The 8,884-nt window shown below is 45.8% G+C and overlaps 1 long non-coding RNA gene across 1 annotated transcript; it reads right to left on the reverse strand.

Moving 5' to 3' along the window:
• Window positions 1–7,546: 7,546 nt before the first annotated feature.
• On the reverse strand, window positions 7,547–8,874 carry LOC123522600. The gene is made up of 2 exons (XR_006680843.1): window positions 8,748–8,874; window positions 7,547–7,604 (listed from the first exon to the last, which is right to left on the reverse strand). It is a non-coding gene; the product is annotated as an uncharacterized LOC123522600 (long non-coding RNA).
• Between the last annotated feature and the right edge of the window lie 10 nt (window positions 8,875–8,884).

The following is an 8,884-nucleotide window of genomic DNA, read 5'->3' on the forward strand; positions in this document are numbered from 1 at the left end:
GTAGAATTGGGATCATGATAGTGGGGGCAGGGGGAGGAAGCATTTAGGAACTAGAGGAAACTTGTATGTTTCATTGTTGCTACCCTGCACCTTGACTGGGTCATCTCCTCCCTGAGACCCTTCTGTAAGTTGCCTACAGATTCACCATTGTTCTTTTGTGCCCCTGGCTGCAGTCTCTGTGTCTGTCCCCCTCATGAGGACCTTCCTTTTTCAGTGCCCTCTACTTTACCAGCAAGACGGCCTTCTCCAGGGACGGGTCTTTCCTGACACGTCCAAAGTACATGTTGTCGGGAGAGGCAGCGCATGTGCACGCAGCATAATGGTCTCCAAAGCCATTCCGGCCAGAAGATGGCTCAGAGTTTGGGACAGAAGAACTCAAGTCAGGTTCCGTGTCACCTGTGCTCCTTTAGTAACCACGCAGCCAGTGTTTAGGTCTGATGGGCTGGAAGGTTTTTAGGGCTGTGACCCTTTTCTCTCACTTCCTTTTCATTTGTATTTTATTCAGTTTTATGTTTCCCTTTTATTTGTGGAGTAGAACACATGCAAAGAAGAAAATACATGTGCAGTGGCACCACCTATCTCATCAAAACAGTGGCAGTATCCTAGTAAAACTCCCTCTGTCGCTGGTTCTTTATTCTATTCCTTCCTTTTCTTTTCCCACCCCTTTCCTCTTTTCCTCCTTGTTTACCTGCACTCCCACCCCCCTTGTCCTCAAAGTCTTAAGTCATTTCTTTTGGTGTGAAAGTCATTTTACTCTCTCTTCCTTTGTAATAATGGTGTCATGAAATATTTAGCTTCAGAAGATTGACTTTATGCTAACTTTGCTGGCTTAATGTCCTCCAGTTTTGCCCGTGGCATGAGGTGTTTTGCACTCATCATTGTTTTGTAAGGACACATGGTATTCTTCAGTGTGTATGTATCAGGGTTTGTTTATCCATTCCTCTTACAGATGGGTAGGGTTGTATTGTTTCCATTTTTTTTTTAATTACAGAAATTGCGGCCTGTGTTAGGTAGGGTTCTCTATAGAAATGAAACCAGGACATTTATGAATATATATATATATATATAGGTTTATACAGTAAAAGGAATATAACGGCTAACTAGTCCACACAGCAGCACAGAGGGTTCAGTTCAATTCACTTCTGTGGAACAGTTAATATACTGGAAGTCCTTCAACTCACATGGGCTGTTGGATCCAAGGTCAAAGAAGCAGACAGGAGAGTCCTCCCTGGAGCAAGGCAAGCAGTCTGCCCACAGGCAGCAAGCAGTAGGTCACCAACAGTCAGTAATTTGGGAGCTTATCAAAGCAGGCCCAGATGGGATATCAAAAACAAGCAATGCAAGGCAACAGGACCCACCAGCCTCAAGTTCAAGCGATGTATGCCCCAGCAGCCTGGTGAAGCAGGTCTTGAAGGACTCTCAAGCTCTAGTGACACAATCCACGGGTTGGCCTGGCCCACAGGTAGTGTAGCTCACAGGTTGAGGCAGAGAACTAGCTAAAGCAGCAACATGCTCCACCACACTTCTTTAGGGTTAGGGAGCATTACAGGGTACAGCATTGAGTATAACATTCTGGTAACTTCAAGAAGAGCAAGCATGCGTTACAAGGTACATTCCTTATCATAAAAGAAACAATACCAACATTGACTACAACATCCTGGTTACCATAACAAGATTAACTACACCATTCAGATTACAACATCAAAAGGAACAATATTAGAACAAAAGATATATTGAAGAATAGCCTAAACTAATTGTAGTGTCCTAAACCTGGGTATATGAGAGTACATTCTAAAATCAATCACTAGTGGGACTTTCCGAGATGGAAGGGGGAAAGAGCAGCTAAAAAATGGAGTCTCTTTTGCTAATCTGCCTCATTAAATCTTCCTTTCCATGGGTTGATCATTCTTCATTTATGTAAGTCTCTTAGTTTCTAGAAGAAGTTTTGATAATTTTCTTTATAGGTCTTTTTATTTTCCTGGTTAGATTTACTCCTAAGTATTTAATCTCTTGAGTAGTTATAGTAAATTATATTGTCCTTTTAATTTCCTTTTCCTTTTCTCTTCATTAATATACAAGAATCCAATTGATTTTTAAAAAATATATAAACCATTTTATGAGGACATAATCAAGGCATCACACAATTCAATCGCTCAGCCATCTCAAGAAGTGTCCTATTGCTGCCACAATTCATTTTAGAACACTCTCTTCCTTCTTGTACTCGTTATTAGCTTCCCATTTCCCCCCAAGCCTCCCTGCCTTACCCCCCAGGAGCCCTTACTCTAGTTATTGTCTCTACTGAGTCATCCATCCTGGGTTTGATATACTGGAAAACATAGAAATTCATAACAAAGAGTCAAGAAGTCTAACAGAGATAAACCCCGGTTTGAAAGAAAATAGAAAACTAAAAACTAGAAGAAACGCAAAAGGTATCAAAAAGGAGATCTAATAAGGTACTGGATTTTAACCTAGTTACAACTGCCATAACCCACTTTCCAATGCGTCGTTCTGCATAATAGCAAGGCCATTTTTTTAAACTGTTAGTGCTTTTAGATGTGTTGAAAAGGGATAAAATCAAAAGTTATATTTTAGCCATTTAAATCAGATGTTTCATTTTAGTCTATAATCATCTGCACAGTACTCTCTGATAACTAGGCGATTCCCATCCCTCCAGTGTGGTCAGAGGGAAGTCACCAGAGGCTTTTTCTATGTGTAAATCCTGCAAATGTGTTTTGGCCTCCCACTGTCATCCATAGCCTTCTGCAAACCATTCCTTACTTTGGATTTGGATTACATATATTCTTTACAATCCTTGGATCTTACAGGTTAGTGTGCTTCCTCGATTCCATGTGGGTTTAGTTGACATCTCACTTAGATGGCTGCTTGTTTGAAAACAAACCTTTAAGACCCAGACACTATTAATTTTTATAGCTGGGCACCATCTAGTTTCTTCACTACACTTTGCTGTAGCAGTGTTCTCTTCTTGAGGGCAAGTATTGAGCAGGGCCATGTTGTAAAAACTAATTGAATGTTGATTTTATAGCCTGCTACACTGCCACATTTTCCAATTAGTTCCAGCTGTTTTTTAATGAAATCTTTGGAGTTTTATACATATATAGAATTATAGCATTTGCAAATCAAGAGGGCGTTGTGTCTTCTTGCATGTTTGATATGTTTAATATCTTTTTGTTGTTGTTGTTTAATATCTTTTTGATGTCTTATGATTCTGGCTGAGACTTCCAGAACTACATTAAATGAGATTGGTGATGAAGGATACCCCCTGTCCAGTTCTTGTTTGAAGTGGCAGTGGGATGTGGAATATTTTCAATTTTTCTCTATTAAGTGAATTGCTAGCCAGGGATCTCACCTATATAACTTTTATTGAGTTGAAGAGTTTTCCTCCTACTCCTATTTTATTATGTATTTTTATCAAGAATGGATGTTGAATTGTATCAAATGCCTTTTCTGTGGTTCACCATGTCATCATCTTTTTTAGCGACACATAGTATCCCACTGTGTATAAGTACCAACCCTTCTGGGTCCATTCTTCCACTGGTGGGACTCTACGTTGTTTCCATCTTCTTGCTATTGTGAATAGTGCTGTGATAAATATGTGCACATATCGCTCAGGCCTTGATCTTTACTTCTTTAGAGCAGATGTGCATATACAGAGTAGAGAGATTGCTTCTTGGCCTTTTGGCTAAGATCCCATGCAGAGTAGAGAGACTACTAGGTCATCGAGTGTATTTGTAGACCTAGTTTGAAGAAACACCATGCCAATTTCCACAGAGTTGTACAGTTGTTGTTTTTTAACACCTCCCCACCCCGCCCCGCCCCAACATTTCTGGATCTCCTAACTATTTTTGTTTTTAATTCCAGCACCACCTGGGACACCACTTTCGTCTATGCATTGAGTGGGGTGGGAAGGAAGCAGAGCTGGGCGTGGTGTTCTCCTAAACTGTTTGCCGGTGGGAGATTGGATAGACCCTGGGAGGGTGAAGGCTTTTCCTGCCTGCGGGTTTTCTGCTTCCTTTGCCACTGATCCATTTCCTGGAACCAGTTTTAGTGCTCCTACCCTTGGGGCAGGAGAAGACTCGATGCTTTTGAATGGTGGTGCTGCAGAAGAAGATTGGAAGTACCATGGACTGCTAAAAGGACAGACCGATCTTTATGGCAAGCAGTAAGGCCAGAGTGCCCCTTAGAGGCAAGGGTTCGAAGACTTCGCCTTACAGACATTGGACATGTTGTCAGGAAAGACCAGTCTCTGGAGAAGGACATCGTGGTTGGTAAAGTGGAGGGGCAGCGAAAAGAAAGCACAGTGGCTACATCAATGGGCCGAGGCATAGAAACCACCGTGAGGATGGGGCAGGAACCGTGAGGTTAGAGATGAAGTCCCCGCCCCCCATCTGATACTGGAGAGTAGTCTAGAGGTGCCCAGCAAACCCCTCACTACCATGTGTTCCCTGGGTTAGTACAGCCTGTCTGGCGGCTGTGGAAGCACCGTGCTGTGTGTGGCAGGGCTGATGTGCAGTCTGGGAAGTAGGTGGGACAGGCGTGCTGGGACGGCTACAGTCCCATAGCACTTCAGGAACAAGGAGGGAACTGAGGCATGCCACCCCTGAGTAGTAGAGCCAAGAAAGGAATCCTGATGAAGAATGTGTACTTCATTGACATAAAAGTAAAAAGCTCTATTGAAAGATCAGGACTTAACAAAGTTCTCACAAAGTGAAGCCAAGCCCTGCAATGTGGTGGATTAACAGAGGCACGTGAAGGAGGTAAAATCACGGAGGAATGGTACAACATCCTGATTGGACGTTGCAAGACCAGGGAAGCCAGCGGTGGGACACCCAGAGCGGGGTTGCTGTACAGTGATCGCTCTGAAACAAGAATGTGGACTATTTGGATTGGTTAGTTTAAATGAGTGCCTGTGTGGGGCCTGGGTGGGGGTGTTTAACTGGGTGATCAAGGCCTAAAACATTTCCTGAGTGTGGAGAGAATTTCTGATAAGGGTCTTTTATCAAGTCCCTCTGTTCGGAATTGACCTTCTTTCTGTATCTGCAGTTTAACCTCAGAGAACACTCTTCATTCTGTCAGAAGGTTTGATGATGGCAAAGAGAATAAATCAGGGTTCTAATGAGTCCAATACCAGTCAAGGAACTCTCTCACAACCCTCTAGCCTGGACCACCAGCCCCTAAGCAAACAGGCCTTAGATGGATTCGCATTCCGAAGGAGACTTAGAAACCTGGCCCACAGGTGGTGATTCTGATTCTAGTTAGGGCATCAGCTTGCAAGAGAGGGTGGGTAGAACCATGTATGGCTGTGAGCACAGGAGGCAGATGTGACAAGGTGTGGCTGGATGCTAATGGACAGCTTGTGTAGAGGGATGGGAGGGATGGTGCAAGGTCAGGCAATTGATGCAGAAGAGTCAACATGGCAGGCTTGAGTCTGCTTGCCGGGCTGGCTCTTGGCTGGTGTCTGTGTCTCAGGAGTATGCCCACCTTCCCTAACTGACCACGGGGGGCTCACTTCTCCAAGGCTGTTTGTATAAACACTCTGGTTTTTGTGGAACCTCGTGTCTAGGAGGAGGGTGGGCTGTGTGACCAGACCTCAACTAAAATCCCTAAAGTCTGAGTCTCGAATGGGTTTCCCCGGGCGGAAACATCACACAGAGGCTGGGGGAAGAGTGACCCCCACCCCCACGCCCACGCCGACCCCATGGGAGGGAGGAGAGAGCATCAAGAAGCCTGTAGATCTTCCAGACACAGCCAATGTCTTTTCCCATCACTCACTCACACTGCCATGAGTTGATGTCGACTCATGGTGACTGTCGGACATTGGACGGTTCATGTGACGCTGTAGCACAGGTAGAACTGCCCCTGTGGGTTTATGAGACTGTAACTCTACCGAAGTAGAAAGCCTTGTCCCTCTCCTGGAGAGTGGCTGGTGGGTTTGAACTGCTGACCTTGCTGTTAGCAGCCCAGGGCATAACCACTATACCACCAGGGCTCCCTCTTTTCCCCATACAATCCAGTTATGCATCCTTACCAGTTTCTGTCATAGCTTGTCGCCCTGAGGACACAGATACCCTGAATCCTTGCTTCCTTCTAGTGAGTTGCCCAGCTTGGGTTGGGTCCCTCCACCATCCAAGGGAAGAGAAAGGTCAAGTTTGAGGGTGCAGCAGCCAGCCCAGGAGCTGCAGCGTGAAGACTAAGAAAAGTCCTTGTGTGTGTGTGTGTGTGTGTGTGTGTTCTACTGTTGATAGTATTGATACTTAATTTGCATAAGGCTTTGTACTTTTAATAGTTTTCTTGAGGGTGACCAAGGATTGTAGAAGCTGAGAAAGTGGGTACAGACCTCTCTTTTAAGTGATAGAGGGGTGAGTTAGTCTGCTGTTTATCAAAATACTTGAAATATTATATAAGATTTAGTTTGTTAAAAATCCAAAATGTAAGTCCCCTGCCTTGCAGTAAAAAATCCTTTAAAGCTTAACCAGTATTTGGGGAGCTATGCAAGACCTAGTTTTTGTCATGTACTGTAGGGTACATAACTTGCTTACTTTTCATTGGGATTTTGGAGCAGCGTAGAAGTAGCAAACTCCATTGCTTCTTTCTGTCTCAAGCTTCAGAATAAACTTAGAGTTTCCGGAATGAACCTGGTCTTTGGCTCCGGCTGAAACAGTGGCAGGCAATCTGGACCCTTGTTCCCGGCACCATAAGGAGTTTGGTCAGTGAGGGAAGCAGGGAGATGGGAGCTTGAGAAGGCAGCCGTTGCTGGGCATATGGGGCCCTGAGCACGTCTGTGCTGTGGATAGTTGCTGTGGATCCAGCCTCTGATTCGTGTGCTGCGTGGGATTTCTTTGGCTCTATGGAAGGAACGTTGGTAGTTCAAACCCACCCAGTGATTCTGGGAGAAAAGACCCAGTAGCCTACTCTTGTAAAGTTGATAGCCTGGAAAATCTCATGGGACAGTTCTTTGCCATCACACAGGATCACCTTGAGTTGGAATTGACTCAATAATAATCTTTATCCCTATAACACTTGAATTTTTAATTTCAGGGAAAAATTTTTTTGTTTTTATTCTTTACTTTCATAGTTATCAATATAAATATGTACATTAAATGTTACAAAAACGTCGTGCTCGGCGTTATTTATGGAAGCCGTTTGCCCGACCTTTCCTGCAGACCGAGTCAGTAGATTCAAACCACCAACCTGTAGGTTCGCTGCCAGTTGTGCCACTTGGGCTCCTAAGGAAGTCTGCAGGCAGCGGGAAGGAGCCAGAGAGAGGAAGAAACTAATGGAGGAGGAAACCAGTTGAGTGACGTGGTGGCAGTTGTGCTGTGGCATGTCTGCCCTAGATGGCTCCTGCGTATGCCTGTGTGCCTGGGAAGTCCTCCCAGGCACGCTTGCAAGGATCACAATTTGTGTAAAGCAGATAACCCTTCCTGTTCGATATGTAGGCGGGCAACTTAGAGCATTATGTATGCCATTGGCTCACGTCTGGGTGTGAGTCCCCATTGTGCCTGGGAGACTTTGGGCACCTAATAAAACCTCTTGGACGCTCAGTTTTATTTTTCATCTGTAAAAAGCTTGTAGACAGGATTCCCCTAGAGGAAAAGAACCAGGGAGATAAATAAGCACGGACAACAAGGAATTGCCTTAATGTCGTCGGGGGAGCGGGCTACACCAAAAATCGACACCCACTCTCATCCCTCTGATTCTGATTCATAGCACCCTATAGGGCAGGGTGGGACTACTCCATGGGGTTTCCGAGGCTGTCTTTCCCCCACAGAGTGGCTGGTAGCCTTGAACCCCTGCCTTGATGGTCAGCAGCCTAGCACTGAACCGACTAGGCCACCGAGGCTCCTGGGAGCTGGCTAGGTAAATCAGCTCTGTAGGTTAGGTTGTTTAGAAGGACAAGCTGCAAACTGGTGGGTAGAAGCCACTGCTCTACCCACAGCATCTCTTCTTCCTCAAGGAAACCTTCCGTTCTTGAGGCCTTTCATCTGGTTGGATCGGGTAGCAACTCAGTGTGTAACCAGGGCTCCTGACTGCTTAGCACAGAAAGTCCTAACGGAGGTCACCTGATTTTCATATTCGTTTATCAGTAAAGATACAAACAAGCACCAACAAAAGGTCCGCCATCACTGGGCGCAAGTCAGTGAGCAGTGGAAATGAGTAGTAAGTCATTAGACAGTGGGACCCAACCTTGTGTGACCTTGACAGAACCTTTGTGGAGCTGACGCAGGTCTAATTTTAGTCTGTCTTTATCCTGCTCAGTGTGAATTCCCATGCCCATGTTTTACTAGAGAAAGATCATCTTATCTGACTACAGCTGCTGCCTCAGACTCCCCAGACCTGTTCTAGAACACACTTTATATGTGCGATACTTAGCGCCTTGCTAACTTCCTACACAGGCTGCGTTTCAAAACAGTGCTGACCCCACAATGTCTGCTCGGGGCCTGTAGGCCTGTAGCACACGCCATTCTGCAGCATTCTGCAGCATGGAGTCAGCCTTGTTTTCACCGCAGGAAGGCCTGCCAAAGACAGGCCGGTAGGAGGGGAAACCTTGTCAGAGAAGGCAGACTCAAAGATTTGCCGCAGCACGAGTCCTAGAAAAGCGCTGCGTCAGACTGTGGAAACGGGGGACCCAGACGAACCAGACAGTTCCATTGGGTTCTGGCTCGGACAGGTCACTGACTGACCCTCTTGGAGGATAGCCAGGCCCAACCGTCAGCACGCAGTCCCACCTTCTGCTGGTTGGTCTGCGCCGGCGTGGGGTCTCCATCGGAGGCTGCAGATGGCCCGTGCATAGAGGGCAGGCCGGCGCCTGGATCTTTCCACAGAACCGCACTGGATTCCAGGTCTCCCGCCCGAAAGGCCCCGA

This window comes from Echinops telfairi, unplaced genomic scaffold (assembly GCF_000313985.2).
Source record: "Echinops telfairi isolate 266 unplaced genomic scaffold, ASM31398v2 ScPeMD7_7424;HRSCAF=8462, whole genome shotgun sequence".
Lineage (NCBI taxonomy): Eukaryota > Metazoa > Chordata > Mammalia > Afrosoricida > Tenrecidae > Echinops > Echinops telfairi.